The sequence below is a fragment of the Pempheris klunzingeri genome, chromosome 10, assembly GCF_042242105.1.
Source record: "Pempheris klunzingeri isolate RE-2024b chromosome 10, fPemKlu1.hap1, whole genome shotgun sequence".
NCBI classification, from domain to species: domain Eukaryota; kingdom Metazoa; phylum Chordata; class Actinopteri; order Acropomatiformes; family Pempheridae; genus Pempheris; species Pempheris klunzingeri.
The window spans coordinates 26,257,221-26,273,090 of record NC_092021.1 but is presented as its reverse complement, the minus strand read 5'-3'; positions in this window follow the sequence as shown (position 1 = coordinate 26,273,090).

The window sequence follows — 15,870 nt, the reverse complement described above, 5'->3', positions numbered from 1 at the left end:
CACAAGGTCATCTCTGTGTTCCTGTGCTGTTGGAGGTGAAAACATTTGTAGTTCGCATTAGATAATTGATTAGTTGGTAACAGTTCCTGAGTGGTTTTTAGTGTTAGTCGGAGGAAACATCTCAGATCAGCTTCTGTGTCCTCACAGAGTTTTTCTCTTAACAGTTTTCGTACGATCTGCTCTGAGAGCTTAGCTGAAAATGTCAATGTTGTTCAGGCAACCAATCCTATATCAGATGGGTGGGGCTTGTCACCGTGGTAACCAAGAACACGTCTGTCTGTCAGGAGCTTTACGACGTGTCAGACAGAAACTATCCAACAGAGACAGATATTCTCCGTGCTGTTGTCCCAGACTGATGGCGTCACGCTCCCACATCGGCCTGCAGCTGTCACACTGAGGGGTGCTGAGCGGGCAGCATCCTCTGGCTGGTGCTCACGGTGAAAAGACAACGTCAGACAGATACAAACAGTTAATAAGAAGCAAAGTGGCGATGCCAGTCTGTCACGGTGGTGTCGTGTCATCACAGCAACACAACCCACGTGCAGAGTTTTTCATGCTCGCTGCTCAAGAGCTTCCTCCCAGTGTTCCCCAGCACCCTGCCAGCACTTTACTGCCAAAAGAAAACTGCTGTGTGGACACGGGCCTAAGGCTGCACAGTCAGCAGTGACTGATGCATTTGTCCCGCTGAAGTCATTTATAGTTGAACCTGCGAAAGAGGTTGTTTGGGGTCGTTCATATTTCTCATGTCGACTGATGAAATATGCAGATTTAGTTTGGTCATTTCTCTGCAGCTCGTCCACGCTTGTTTACATCTTCTGCAGCCATTTTTTTTTCTTTTTAGCTGTAGATATTTTTCTGGACATTCATGTTTGCTTGCTAGTAACTCCACCGTCGTCAACTGGGAACGGAACAAAAGCAGAAAATAAGGCAAAGAAACAAGTCATTGAAAGAATAAAGTAGCAGTGAAGAAAAAAATGCTCTTCACTTAACTTGTGAGGGAGTGAATGATGCTACCTCACACCTGTGGTGAAATAAAAACTAAAAAAACAAGCTGAGCTCACACATCGGACACGTCTCACTAGGAAAAGCACATGAATACTAAAATTCATGATGGCTGGATTCTGTTTTGGTGCCTCAGTCTCAGCTACAACTTTGGAAAAAACTGACAATGGAAAGTAAACTCCAGGAACACACTGAGCTGTTCTGAAGAGCTACAGAAGCTAGTGGAACAGATGCTGCCGTGGACGTGACCTGATGGATCCACTCTGCCTTGGAGACCGCAAACTGCAAACACCGCATTGCCGCATCATCTGCTTACGGCCGATGTGTTTGCAAACAGTTTACTCCGAGTGATTTGGCACAGCGGCGACGCTGGAGAACTGCAGCTTCTGGTGCGAGGAACAGTGGCCCAACAAGCACAGTTTCTATCTGTGTCTTCCAAGAACATTTAAAAGTATAGCAGAGATGATTAAACTGTTTTACCCCGTTGACGTGTGCGGGTGCCAACAGGAGGTCAGCTAATAGTTGTGGGCATGTGTGGAATCAACGGGGAGGCCTGCAGGGGCTTTTTTTGGCCAAATGAACAGCTTTCATAGCCGTGAATGGGGCACCTTCTCTGAATGCTGTTTTAAATTAGATGAATGAGTACAAGTACTGAGAGAACAGACATGCAAGAAGAGCAGAGGGGACATGCAAACAGTGATGATGATGATTTACACACAGTATTAACAGCACTGACAGCATGAACAGTGTTCAATGAGAAATATGAACACGTGCAAAAGTTACAGGAGATGGTGAAGATGCTGTAAAGCAAGTAAAAACTGTATAGTGCAGTGTCCGGTTCTCCTTAATGATTTACACATCCAGCTGAGATGGAACAATATTAGCATTCATTGGGAGTCTTGGGTGTCTGTGGCCACCTGGTGAATGTGAGTCCAGTATTCAGCCTCCTCTCAGCTGCACTCTGTGGGGCTGAGATGAGAGGAGCTGCAGGCTTGGATGATCTTCTGTTGGTCTGTCTGCATGTGATTTAACTTTACACCAACTATTTTACAATGACACACATAAAGATGACATTAGTGCAGCTTCACAGACAATATTGTGGCTACTGGGCACGCCGTTATGAGCACAGGTTCATTTTAATGTTGGTTGTTATAGAAATGGGTTGTAGCTCCTTTGTTTCTTTCCAATGATTTCTATTGTTATTCAGGTCTGTTCTGTGCCTGTGTGTTTGCCTGAGTTTCTCAATCTCTCACTTCCACTTGAGAGCAAGCTGTTGGCTAATTGGATTTTCTTTTCCTTGGCCAGCAAGAGGAGACAAGCAGATATGTGACAGAGGCAGGGTGCGCACACACACACACACACACACACACACACACACACACATAATGCATACCAGATCCATTAGTATTTAGCTTTGAGAATACCAATTATCAGTGTTCTCCATGCTGTAATCACTGTCATTATGGTGATGGAGTAGATGGAGGGTTAATGCGAATGTGACAGAAAGCAGGTTAGAGAGCCACAACCATTTAGTCCATTTGCAGATATTGTGAACGTGATCAGCAGATCGAGCCGTCATCTCCTAACCTTTCAGTGCTGCACATGCACGTGCAGATGACCGACATGAGAACTGATGAAAGAGGAGACGACATAAAGTAAGATCAGGTCTGGGAGTCTGGGGGAGAATAAAAGAAAGTGTTGGTGGGTTTAATATGCAGATCAAGCTTTTTGGAGCATTTAGAGATCAGAAAACATTTTGTTTTGATGCAAAGGTTGGATTCTTTTAATCCCAGTGACTCTGGATCAGCTGACACTCAGGTGATTCACTTTAGCCTCCAAACACGAAGCGTTCCCGTTAATGTTCGCTACGAAAATAAAAGCCTGCCTCAAGTTTTGATGGACACACTGGCCTGATTGACAGCCCACTGACCATGAACTCAAGAGTGGTGCCGTTTATACTCCCATTTCTGAAAAAGCATAAAGTGCTTTTTGAGAGTTTCAGGACACCTAATAGGCTTTCATGCAGGAGCAATAGATACAAATGCTTCATTAAAAAATCAACCCTTTTTCCTTGGAGGGGAGAATCAATAGAACCCTGCAGAAATTAGGATTTCTTTTCTTTGGTTTCTCTTAATTTTACATGAAGAATATGTAGTACAGCCTACAAGTGTGCATAGATTTGAAGACAATGTTACGACCAGAAGCACACCTAAGAGAACGGACTCAAATGCTCGACACGAGGCAAACAGATGGTAAAAAAAGGTGCAGTTTATTGTTGTACAAGAACAACAGACAGACACAATCAAAGACACTAACTACAAATACTATCCTGACTCAACCAGAGACTGGATGCTGGAGCGCTCGACACAAAGCACAAGACCATCTGACACAGGACGGAGGAGAACACAGACAGTATGTACACCAGGGAGGGGGGCACAGGTGGAATCAATCAGGGCGGGGCAGACAGTCAGTCACGGGAGCAGGAAGCACACGAGGGCAGGAAGTCAAGAGGGAGAAGCTGAACGCCACAATAAAACAGGAAGTAACATAAAAACACTTCACAACATCAATTTCTAAAACGTTGTTCTGGCAGAGTTCATGATAAAATCCTAAAAAACAAACCTCTTGTACTGTCAAACATCATTAACCCCCTCAGCATCAGGATCACTGGTACACGTGCTGTTTCTTGTAATAACAGTTAAGGCCTAAAATGTATAGTTTCCTGAGAGCAGCCAAGCAAACACCATCACCACCATCATCATCATCAACAGCAGCCATCTTATCTCCTCCCCAAGCTGTTGCTGTACTCACACCAGACTCACTCATTTGAGGGAGGACGCCGCTCCTCATTAGCAAAATGACTAAGCGCACATCTCCTGCTGTGCTCTGTATTGATAAATCGATGCTGCTGTCCGTGGCGCTCATGGAGCAGACGGATTTGTAATCACGCCTTTTCCTTTCAGCCCTGCTCTCCTGTCAGTTCTCTACTACATTGTACATATACAACATATGTTCCTTCGTGGTTAAAGTGACAAGTGGCAACGTGCAGTGGAAGAAGAGTGAGAGGACAGAGAAGCACAATTATCGTTTGATAGACAGACACAACTAGACGACTGTGTGTCCGTCCTCCTCACTCTTCTCCCCAGAGCTGATTTGAAATGAGCCTCCGGGCTCTTAAGACCAGCAGCAGTGTGTCTGCCTGTAAAAAGCTCATGGATGGAGCCATGAGACTGACGAGCCGGTCATGGTGCACTGCTCCACCGTGCAGTCTCCTAAAAGGTAGAGGCAGGCGTCTTTGCCACACCACTGGCCGCTGATTGCAGGATTGTCAGCATCGTTTTGGAGGAAACGACGACGGTTAGACAACGGCACTCCTCCAAACCAGAGGAGAAGGGAGGCAGAGGCTGCTGGTGCCACATGACACTCCTTCCTCCTGCATGGACGGAGGCGACTTGTGCCTGCAGCATCCTGTAGAGATTATGACACCCTATCGGCAGCCTGTAGCAAGTAAGAGCGTTCTCTATGTCTCATTAAACACACACACACACACAGTGCTAGCTTGTTAGCTTATTGATTTAGAAATACACCACACATTTTCTGTGTGAAGTTTGGTTAACCAGCAAAGCAGGAAGGAAACCTTTGGGATCCTGTGAACACGGTGGGGTGTTATATTCTGGGGGGATCCGGAGATCCGGCCTCTGTTCACCGTGAAGGTGATGGCTGCCTGCTGCATCCTCCTCAACATTTGTTTGACAGCACATGATGTGCTAGAGGAGGAGGAGGAAGAGGAGGAGGAGGAGGACCTGGGTTAAGATGTCAGCAGAGATGAGAGGAACCTGTTGGGGAACATTGTTGGAGGAAGGCTTGCTGCCAGCTGTCTGCACGTCCTGGAGAACATAACTACATCTAGACAGCAAACCTCTCCAGATGAAGCGCTGTTCACCACAAGATACAATCTTTTTATCCTTGTTCTGGCTAATTTAAATCCAACTGTGTGACTGTACATAATTGTCATTTTCAACTGTCATTTTATTTTGCTGTAAATACACACAACTGTCAAGAGTGAGTTACCTGAGTTGAATTTCAAACTGAACAAAATGTATTTACGAGTCTTTCAGACAGACAGACAGACAGACAGACCACGGGCTGTGGCTGCCCTTTCCCTCTCCTCTCCTCTCCTCTCCTCTCCTCTCCTCTCCTCTCCTCTCCTCTCCTCTCCTCTCCTCTCCTCTCCTCTCCTCTCCTCTCCTCTCCTCTCCTCCTGTCACTGCCTCTCCTCGTTCCTCTCTGCCTCCCTCATAAAGAGCCGGCCTGTCCCTAAGCCTCTCTCTGCTCGGCCGACTGGCCCTGGCTTCTTCTCCTCCTCCTCCTCCTCCTGCAGCAAGGGCAGAGGCTGGCGTGCTGTCCACACCAGCTGCACCCACAGTCACGTCTGCCGCAGCGACCGGGGTGGACTAATGGAGTGCTGCCCTCGGAGTGCAGCATCCATCATGCTGTAGCGCTGCCAGGTGGGAGCAGTCACACTACCCCTCTGCCTATGGGTGGGTCCCTAAACTCTTGGAAACAGGGTATTCATTACAACACTGTGGAACTGACTGTTCATGTCATGTCGCAGGAAATGGACCCAAAAGCTGCTTCTGCTGCTTTATTCTTTCACGTCAGGCACAAATAAACAGGAGCAACAGAGAACAACCGAGACGTGACGAGCTAAAGGAGCCGATAGGTTGGGGAAACACTGGGGGGGCAAACGAAGGTGACGCATGACAGGTGAAGCCAACGAGGAACAGGTGCAGACAATCACAAGGGTGGAAGTGCAGCGGAACAACACTGTTAAAAAAATATATAAAACAGGATGCAATGACTGGACAAAAGCACAAGACACAACCAGGGGAGTGCAAACACAACACAGGGCCTTAAAGTGAACACAGGAGGGGGACAGAAGCAGATCGTGACCCTGTTCCACCTCTCAGGTGCTGAATTCAATGACATTTCCCCCGTTATTCAGAGGATTTTAGATTCATAAGCAGCAGACCGCTGGCTCTATGTTGAGCATAGCAGAACTAATTCCTTAGCTTTGCTACCACATAATGTTACAGTTCCCTCAGCTGTATTCAGGCTGTGACGGCTGAAGGCAGCACACAGCCTGAATACATTAAAACATTTATCTTTTCATTGGACCTGCAGAAACATCCCAGAAATACAGACAGAAAGGCAGTGACTGTAGACTGGATCACCTATTGTTGTTGATGAAGTGAAGTACATTTCTCAGGATCAAATTTAACCTCTTGCCTGCGGTTACATGAAGGTACCTGTATGAAAGCATCATGGAGCCACAGGCTGGTTTTACAGCAGCAGATGGAAAACAGGCTTACATGCACTTCATGTAATGCCTGTAAATGAAACTAGCAATATTCCTTCATATCTTCTATATCTTTGTATTCCTAATATCTTATCTAGCCATCCAAAATACAATTCTCCAAGGTCTTTGTCAGGGAAGAACTGTCTGTGAAGATAGAATTTAAAGAGGGTGATGTTTGTGTGAGTGGTTATTTGACTTTGTGTCATTTTATCCTTTTACAGCAGAAGGAGAAGAAATAAATTCCCACATGCTTTTGCCCCAAAACCCACAATAACACAGGTCCAGAGATGTGGTTCATGGACTCCAGGAGAGGAGTTGGGATGCTGTTGGTAGTAAATGCAGAATAGTTGTGCAGGGTTGTAATGAAAGTCATATTTATCTAAACCTGTGTGTTCACTTATCTGTGTCTTCAGTATGCTGTGAATCATCGTGTACACGGCTTTAAAAGGTCAGTTTGAGCTATAAGTGAGTTTTCTATCTGTACTTCTTTAGTGGATGTTCACATCTCAAACCAAATCTGTCACACAATGTCCACATATTCCTCCTGTCACACTGTAAAGTACGTCTACATGTTCTCCACCCATGAGGGTGCAGTGATGAAGGATGATGAGGGAGCACTGGGCAGGTTCTGTTTTTGTGATTTATCCCTTTAATTTCACAACTTCCTGTAGTAACTCTTAGGACCAGTTATGCTCATCTATGCTTTATGCTAAAGCCACGGTCCTCTATCTCCACGGGGACACGGGTTGTCGAGTTAATAATTAAAAAAACATTTAACATTGTAAAAAGGCTGTTAGGATGTGTTATTATCTATCCGTTCTCAGCTGAAGTGAGAGAACATGCAGGAATGTGGAGGACGAGCTGTGTGAGTCTCCATCTCCAGTGAGAGCCACACTTCTTTAGAAATCAGTGAATTACACTTAACATTTCTGATTTTTTTGACTTTGACTTTTAACAGCTACAGATTTCATCATCTGATCAGGCAAACACAGAACCAACAGAAATAACTGCCAGCAGCAGATTGTCACAGAGACTTCATCCACACCTGAAGGATCTGCTCAGGCCTCGACATGCGTCTGTGGACAGAAACGACAGGAAGGACGTCCAGCTGATGTCGTGGTGACATCCTGAATCAGTCAGCACAACTTCATTTTATGTCACTTCATGTCATGTGACGCACTAACTGGGAAATGATACTAATGTTTTTTACGTCAGTTCGTTGTCTGGGTGGTGTTTTAATCATAATAATAACCACCTGAGGTTGACCGATCTCATTACTTCATCTGTTCCAAAAGCCCGTACAGTCTTCGGTCCTTTCGTTTTGCTGCAGCTAATGATTTTAACTCCCTTCAAAGCTCCTTTAAACTCTCAGTTCTCCCATCAGTCCATATGTTTAAACAGAAATTAGAACATTCAATACACATTATCTGAATACACTCTTGGAGTTATTTAAGTCCTTTTTAACTTTAGTCTCCTCATCATTGGTTGTGAGTCTTGGATTCTTCTGTACTGTTTCCTTTTATCTGCTCTTGCTTTGCTTTGTATCGTCTTGTTTTGTTTTTGTATGTCTCTCTGTTGGGGCCTCTCACCAGGTCATCATTGTAAATGAGAAGCTGTTCTCAACTGATTTTACCTGGTAAAATAAAGGTTAAATAAATAAAATAAAATACAATCAAATCAGAGCTTAAATGTAACCTCACTGATGAGAGCAGCGGTTCGGTCTTTGTTTATCACTGCTGGCATGTCGAGCACATACTTCTGCACGCTGCCCCTGAATCGTCCTCCACCGGAGGTCGGATCCTTTCTTCCTTTGTGTACTGAAGGTTTTTTTCCCTGTCAGCTAAGTATAGGAGCAGAAAGCTCTTATATCGCACTGCTTTGATGTGACAGCTTCACTCAGCGGCTGTCACCTGTGTGTGTGAGGGAGGGGGCTAATGGATGGATCATGTTTAAATAACATAAAAAAAACATCAGCTAAGAGTTATTTTTAAAGATTATCGTTTAAGGCATTATCGCTTCATGAGACTTAAAACCTAAATGTATTATTTATTAGACTGTGGACAGATAATGGAGACACATGGGGGGGGGGCAGAAAGAATCCCCAAAAACCACAACCTGTGACCAGTACTGGAAAAACAAGTCCAACATCACTTGTGGTCAAACTGTGTCGCTCATATCAGACTTTTGTGGTGTAAAGGTGAGCGAAGATCATGTGTGAGTGGACATATTTACCCCCGGGAGAGCTGAGAGGTGGTGTGATCATTTATTATTGTGCACTTGTGATATTCTGCTGTGTGTTTTGAGATAATGAGCCTCAGATGGAAGCAGAAAATGCTGCGATTGTTAACTTAAAGTGATATTCATTCATTAGTCTTCATTAAGTGTGTAGCACAGTCAGTGGACTCTATACATTTATTTCAGACTAATTACTGTGTTGTGCTTGAGGAACAATGCCAGTTATTTGACAGCTATTATGTTTTCCTGTAAATCCACAATACCCAACTCTTGCTCCTACATCATCTTTTGCACCTACGCGTGTAATGAGGCCAGAAGACTCTCATATATTTTAAATACATGTCATTTGCAGCGTGGTGCTTCGCTCCTTAAATAACAGCGACTAGATGCAGCTTCTGCATTATTCTCTTTTCACCGTGAGCTGGGAAAACAACTGTGGAAGTAGCAGCGAAGTGCATTTGGATTGACGGCTCGATGGATCTGCCCACAGGCAGCCGAGTGTGGGAGCTGTCAGAGGTTCGTGGTAGCCTTGCAGCATCCTGTGTATTTCTACCCCGAGTGTGGAGCCTTCACATGAAACATTTCATCAGTGGACGTCTGCAGGTATACTCTGTTGAGAAGTACTCAAGTCCCAGTCTGTCACTTAGCGAGACTCACTTCCACCTACATCAATGTGTGGAGGGTTTCTTTAGTCACTCTTCCTGAGGAGCTCAAACACGTTCCTGTGGTTTTCTGCACGACGTTTTAGAAGCCTAAATAAGCCTGAATTAGTTGCACTTGCTGTTGCTTGTTTTTAATGTACTTTGTGTGCTAATTAGTTTAAAACCTCTGCCCCATCCTCAGCTCTGCCGCTCCAGTATCTGCATGCTGTCATTAGAAGCACAATGAGTACCTGAAGTCATTCTCGAGCAGCTGAACTCTCCGAGATACTGTGAGTCACAAACCTCTCCACCAACCGACACGCATGATGCAGCTGCATGATGTGTGTGTGTGTGTCGCTTCATGCTGTGAAAATCCAGCTCTATATGCTTTCATTATACACATCTTTACAGTGAAGCCTCTAATATTTTAGCTCGCAAGCTCAGTCAAGTAGCTCTCAGACAGGAAGTTGAAAGTGTGCTTAAAAGAGCACCACAACACCATAGCTCATTAACTCAGAAGTTTGGTGGAAAGAAAGTATGTCTCCAACTTCTCTTAATGCCAAAAACAGTGCCTGTGCTCCCAGGAGCTTGTGTAGGTGGCCCTGAAGTCAAAATAGAAAGTACTGACTCTAATGAATAAGCAGTGGAGGTGATTCTATCTGCTTCGTCTCATGTTCTTTTCTGGTTTGTTACAAAAATATGTGTGTGTGTGTGTGTGTGTGATGGGGGGGTAACAAGAGTCACACCGCCTCAAACTGCCTTCACGTCCTTTGTTTTGATTCTGGTGCATCAAATGAGGCTGCAGATTTTATAATATAAATCTATCAATTAGTATTTGTCGTATAAGAATAATGAATGTATCAGATATGTCCATACTTGAGTGTGTTTTTAGGGTCGTTCTTCTCCAAAAGTGTGAATTCTGGAGTGACAAAGAGCTGTTTGTTGGTCTTTCATTCATTTTCATGGTTGTTGAGGAGATAAAAGTGGGTTAGAAACCATTAGTGTCCAGCAGAGACTGAGAAGCCTTTACTGTTGCCCTCCTGCCTGATGCACCGTTATGAGCTCCACAAATAGAAATGTGTTGGGCGTTAATGGGGGGATCTGGAATATAATACATTTGGCTAAACTGTGATCTTTTCCTAAAATACTGATGCTTCTGTGGCGTTGGCATCACATTATCGTGCTAGTTATCACTTTTAGTGCATTTGGGCCTTCAGGCTTCAGCTGCCACAGACAAGTGAACACGGCCGTTAAACATAGACCACATTAATGGCCGAGTGTGAGTCTGACCCTTTGCTGTGTGTCATCCTCCTGTCCCATCCTTTCCTGTCCATCTTCACTATATCTGAACAGAGCGCGCTGAGTTTTAGCAGTAAACAGAGGCTATCCTGGCTCCTGGCTCCCTCTGCAGTGAAGAGAGGTCCATCAAAGCAGCTAAACAGATGCTCTGAGGCCTGTGTGCAGTTTGAGGGAGCACCTCTTTAATAAAGGAAATAAATGAAGCTCCATCTTATCTGAAACACTGGTGAGGTATCCGTTCAGCTCCCCGGTACCTTGTGACCTTTTATGTCTGCGGTGATAAAAAGAAATTATCCACATCGGACTCCGTTGCTCTTTTTCGTCCTCTGTCATTGTTTCATGTTGATGCTTCAGGCAGGCTGAACCCTGTGGGGGGCAATAAAAAACATACACACACCAAATTCTGCTTCTCTTTATCATTCTGTTACTGAGTCTGCACTAAGTCAAATAAGCCAAATACATCCAGTCTCATGATGAGATGAATCCAAGGGGAGATCTGATCTGCAGGCCACGACCCTCATCTCCTTCTCAAAATTCACTGGCTGGTCTGACATTCCTCCCACCTGACTTTCTCCTCCACAAAGGGACACTTTGAGAATAAGAAATAAGCTGACAGGTATGAGGAAGAACTATTACCTGCCTCTGTCACATCTGGTTTATCAGCCCAAGAGCTTTTGAATTGTAGCAGCAGGATTGCAGCAGCAATTAGCCTGTTCCATCATTTCCCCCAGTTTTACTTGAAGCTGGAGGATCAGCAGCAGAAACCTCCTCACATGTGTGTTCGTAGCCTTCACAGCGCAGAGCCTGTTCAGGAATGCGGTTTCTGCAGGGCTCAGCCTATCATGTGTCTTATATTATAGATGTGATAGAATCAGGATCATACATACCAGAAGGTATCACTATCTATAAATACATTTGGAGCACCCAAATGAAGTGTTGCCCCTTAGAATATATTTATTACAAAAGCAGGATCTGCTATTGCAGTGAGGCTTAGCAAGTGACAGGAACATCATTGATGCTGAGGGATTTGAAACTCTGGTCGGTGGTTAGCCCTGTTGTGCTTGGTGAGTTTTCTTTGGGTACTCCGGCTTCCTCTCACAGTCCAAAAACATCCAGGTTAGGTTAACTGGTGTCTCTACATTCCCCCTCGGTGTGAATGAATCGATGTGTCAGCCCTGTGGTTGGCTGGCGACCAGTTCAGGGTGTGCCCCACCTCTCGCCCAGTGTCAGCTGGGATCGGCTCCAGCCTCTGCTGGGCTCTATGTATAAACATGAGACTGATTTTGTTCAACCAGAAACAGCCATTATATTCCTTTCTCCAAAGCCACCAGACTCCACGAACAAAAACAGCAACAGAACACAGGGTTGGTTTGCTGCTGGTCTCAAAGGGTTAGTTAGGATCCAAACTAAAGTGTGCTATGATGTGTAACAAGGCAGCCGTACACCTGCACCCCCTGCAGGGTAGAATTACAGTTATCCTCTCTGTATGCTCAGGTAGGTCATCTGTGGCACAAAAACAACTCTAACTGAACATGTGGGGCTTTATGCAAATAATCACATGAGCGTATGTGTGTGTGTCTTGTTGTCCACGACCCTTTTCAGTCTCCACAGTATGTTTGTGTGTTTGTCTGACTGAGGCTACCTGGGGACAGAAGTCTGGATCCCTAATGAGAAAAGGAGTTGGTTGAGTTTTGGGTCAGTGGTTAAGGTTAGGGTTAGTTTAAGTCTTCAGGAAATGAATGTTAGTCCATGCAATGTCCCCAAAAGTGAGTTTGTGTGTGTGAGTGTCTGCTACTGTATATTTTCTGCCCAATTTAGCATCATCGACACAGATGATTATACAGAGTAATGTCTATAAACACCGATGGATTCCTCTCCTGGAGCTCTGCATCCTGCTCTGCTCGTCAGTTACCATACATATCAACAGGGTCACATAACTCTTTGTCCGTCTGGTGCCAACTGTGGTCTGACCATAATGAGGAATGTAGGTCAAGCTTTAGAGTCTTCAACATGTTCCAGAGTGATGCTATTTTTAGATAAGTCTGAGGGTCATTAGATTATTCAGTGGAGAGGAAAACAGAAAAACCTTCTGCTACACAAATCTGTGTTCATCTTTTGGACTTTTCTCTTATTTCTCGTCTTTGGGCCTCAGTTATCTGGATTAAACCATCTGAAGTGAAGAGGGGGAATGTCTCTGTGGTGGAAGACACTGTGAGTCACCCCACGGTCTGTGGACCATCGTGTTGAAGCCTCAACTTTGGCTTTGTGGGTGTCACCATCTTGATTTTCTTGGGGCAAGAAGTGACGTTCGTTCTACAAAGACTTCCTCTGATTGGCTCGTCACCCTAACGCCTCCCCAGCTTCCTCCCCACGTCCACTTCTTTATATGAACGGGACTGCAGGAGCATCTGAAGGGGCCCTGGGTTACAAAAATCAGTGGGTCATCTGTCTAAAAAGATAACAAAGATGGCTTGAGTTGCAAAAGTTATTGAGGTGCTTTATTTATAAAAACAGTGAGGAAAAGTTGGACGTCCACAGCAAAAACACCTGTCTGATTCACACCCCCCCTCACACTGACTCCTCGTGAGCTTTGGTGGCCAGAGGCTTATAAATGTTAAGCCCCTCCCCCTGGACCAACCAACCACTGATCAATCAATTATCTTCCCTTTAAACAATCAGCTTCACTGCCAGTTCTTACCTGAATCAAACATATCACACAGATATCCCTACTTATAGGCATCACCACCTCCCAGTCAAAGGCCTTAAATAAACCCCAGAGCTTTGACACAACTCCATCAGTCAGGTAACACCACCTATAATCAGGTTAGACATGGTACCTTCCACCATCAGCACACCTGCACTGGACCTGTGGAGCCTCTATATAAGCCAGCACTGTGCATCAGCTCTGTTTCACACCCTGAAACATGAGCCGTCCACAGTCAGTGACAGAGTCTTTTTGTGGGACTACAAGACTGGTTTAATCTTTAATGATGCACTGTATTTCATAAACTAAATAAACTATGATTTTATGGAGGTATAATTAAAAAATAATGGAGCATTAAGTACAAGTAGAAGTACAAAGAGGCAAAAAATGGAAACACTCCCTCAGAATTGTACTTCAGTACATTACCTAAGTAAATGTACTTTACTAACTACTTTATGAGGAAACATCAGAGTTTGTTTGTGAGTGGAGTATTCCCTGTGTGGGAGCAGCTCCCACATGTTTCCACATCAGACTCCAGAGTCACACGAGTGGCTCAGTCCTCTTCATGAGATGTGAGAAGTGCATCAGAGAAACAACATGTCAGGAAGCCCTCATCAAGCCTCTCACTTGTGTTAACCTGCTACTATCCAATAGCTGCCTGTGTATTTCTCTGTCTCCTGTGCAGCGTATGACCGTTTGCTGTATGACTTAAACTTTCCTCTTTTGTTCATCACATCACAGGGTGCTGCTCTCTAGTCTGGGCCTCAGCCAAGAGTCAGCTGATGTTCCTGCACAGTGTTGGTTTGGATAAGACACTAAACCTCTTGGTCAAGGTTAGAGAAAGACGAGGGGTTCTGGTTGTATGATAATACCATGTGTTGCCACGCTGAGCACCATTGCTCGTGCATAATAGCTGTATACAGACTGAATTCGTAGGGAACGGGGCTGTTCTGTACCCACAGCGTTTCAAAGACAACATTTCCATGGACCAAAAGGGGAAACTGATTCAGAGGCTAGGAGAGAGGCTGCTGCCTGACAGCTCAGCCCCCACAGCCCATCAACACTTGTGTAGTGCAGCAGGTGAAAGGCACAGCAGGTCAGGAGCAGATCAAAAGCACACAGCAAATCTCTCACACCTACATGCAGCAGCCTGTTGACAGAAGGCTGTTAAACAGAGAAAGTACAAGACTCAAAATGTATAATTGCATGGTTACCCTAAAAAAAGGAAGCCGATGAGTGAGTGAGACAGAGATAGAAAGAGCCAGAGAGAGCAGCACACTTGTGATTTCACTGAACTCGTTTGAATAAATTATCTGAGGCCTCTCATGTGAAGACTGGGAGTGTGTGTGTGTGTGTGTGTGTGTGTGTGCATGGGTAAACATGGAGTATTCTTGGAGTAGCTGACATTAGCATCTCCACTCACACATCACACCCTGACTGATGACGTCACACCTGCTCAGGTGGTTTAGTTAGCTAATGCTAGCAGGCTATCTACCCTGGTAACACACTGCTAACAGACTTGTGGCTGTCTGAGCTTTGACATGTCATCTACCTGTTTCTGTGCTTCGTTATCATGTTGCACCCTCTCACTGGACACTCACACACTCAGATTGGCTGACGCTGGTCTTGATTTGTGCAAGTTAGTCTAAAAATAAGGAGTCAACTCTGAGTTTTTGTCTCACGTATGAAACAGAAAAAGGCCAGCGGGGGGTCGACCCACTCACCCACATCATGTGGTCTTTACACTGCGTGACCTGGCTTCCTGAGGCCTTCCTCCCAGACAGCCCTGCACACACAGTTATCCAAGGCACAATAATTACAACCCAACCAGACAGATAATAAGAGTGTGGTAATGTAGTCAGCAGATGTTTCCTCGTTCTGCAGCGTTACTGTTTTGACTGAGCCTGAACGCCTGCTGTGAAGCTGCCGCTAATGGCACAGAGGACTACCTATGAAGTTACACTGGCTAGACAGGGCGTGCAGAGTGTTAGCTAATTGGCAATATGTCGCCAAGGTGTTTGCATTTGGTCGAAAAATGTCCTCCAGATGATGTGAACTCAAAGCTGCACCTCCTGGCTACTCTACAGACACCTTTATTTAGTGAGCTCAGATCTATCAGGCTGCAAATATTTAACTCTTCATGATCTAAATGAACATGTTTACACATCACAAGACAAAAGGCCTGACCACTCCAGCAGCTCCGCTCAGCGTTCTGCTTTTAAAAATTAATGTTTTAGTCAATGGAGTCTGGCAACATTTTGCAAAACAACGGCTTCAGCCGGCCGATGGGAAGGGCAGCCTGAGGGCAGAGTAAAGCAGTGAACAGTTCTTAAATATAACATATACATTCACAGTGATCTCTTCAGTCTCTGTGGGCTCATGCTGTCAGACTATACTCTCAGTCTGCCATCGCTGAGATGTAGGCATGATATATGGGGGGCTCAGGCACCTATCATTACCATAACTTAATTCAATTTAAGTGTGTTTTATAACCAATTGCAGTCTTGCAGTGAAGTAAATTCAGTTGCACTGAAAAGAAGCAATTGATGGGAATTACATATCACAAAAGAAAAATAGTGGCTGACCTAAATCGGCACACATTTTCTCATTTTATTCTATTCAAACCACAG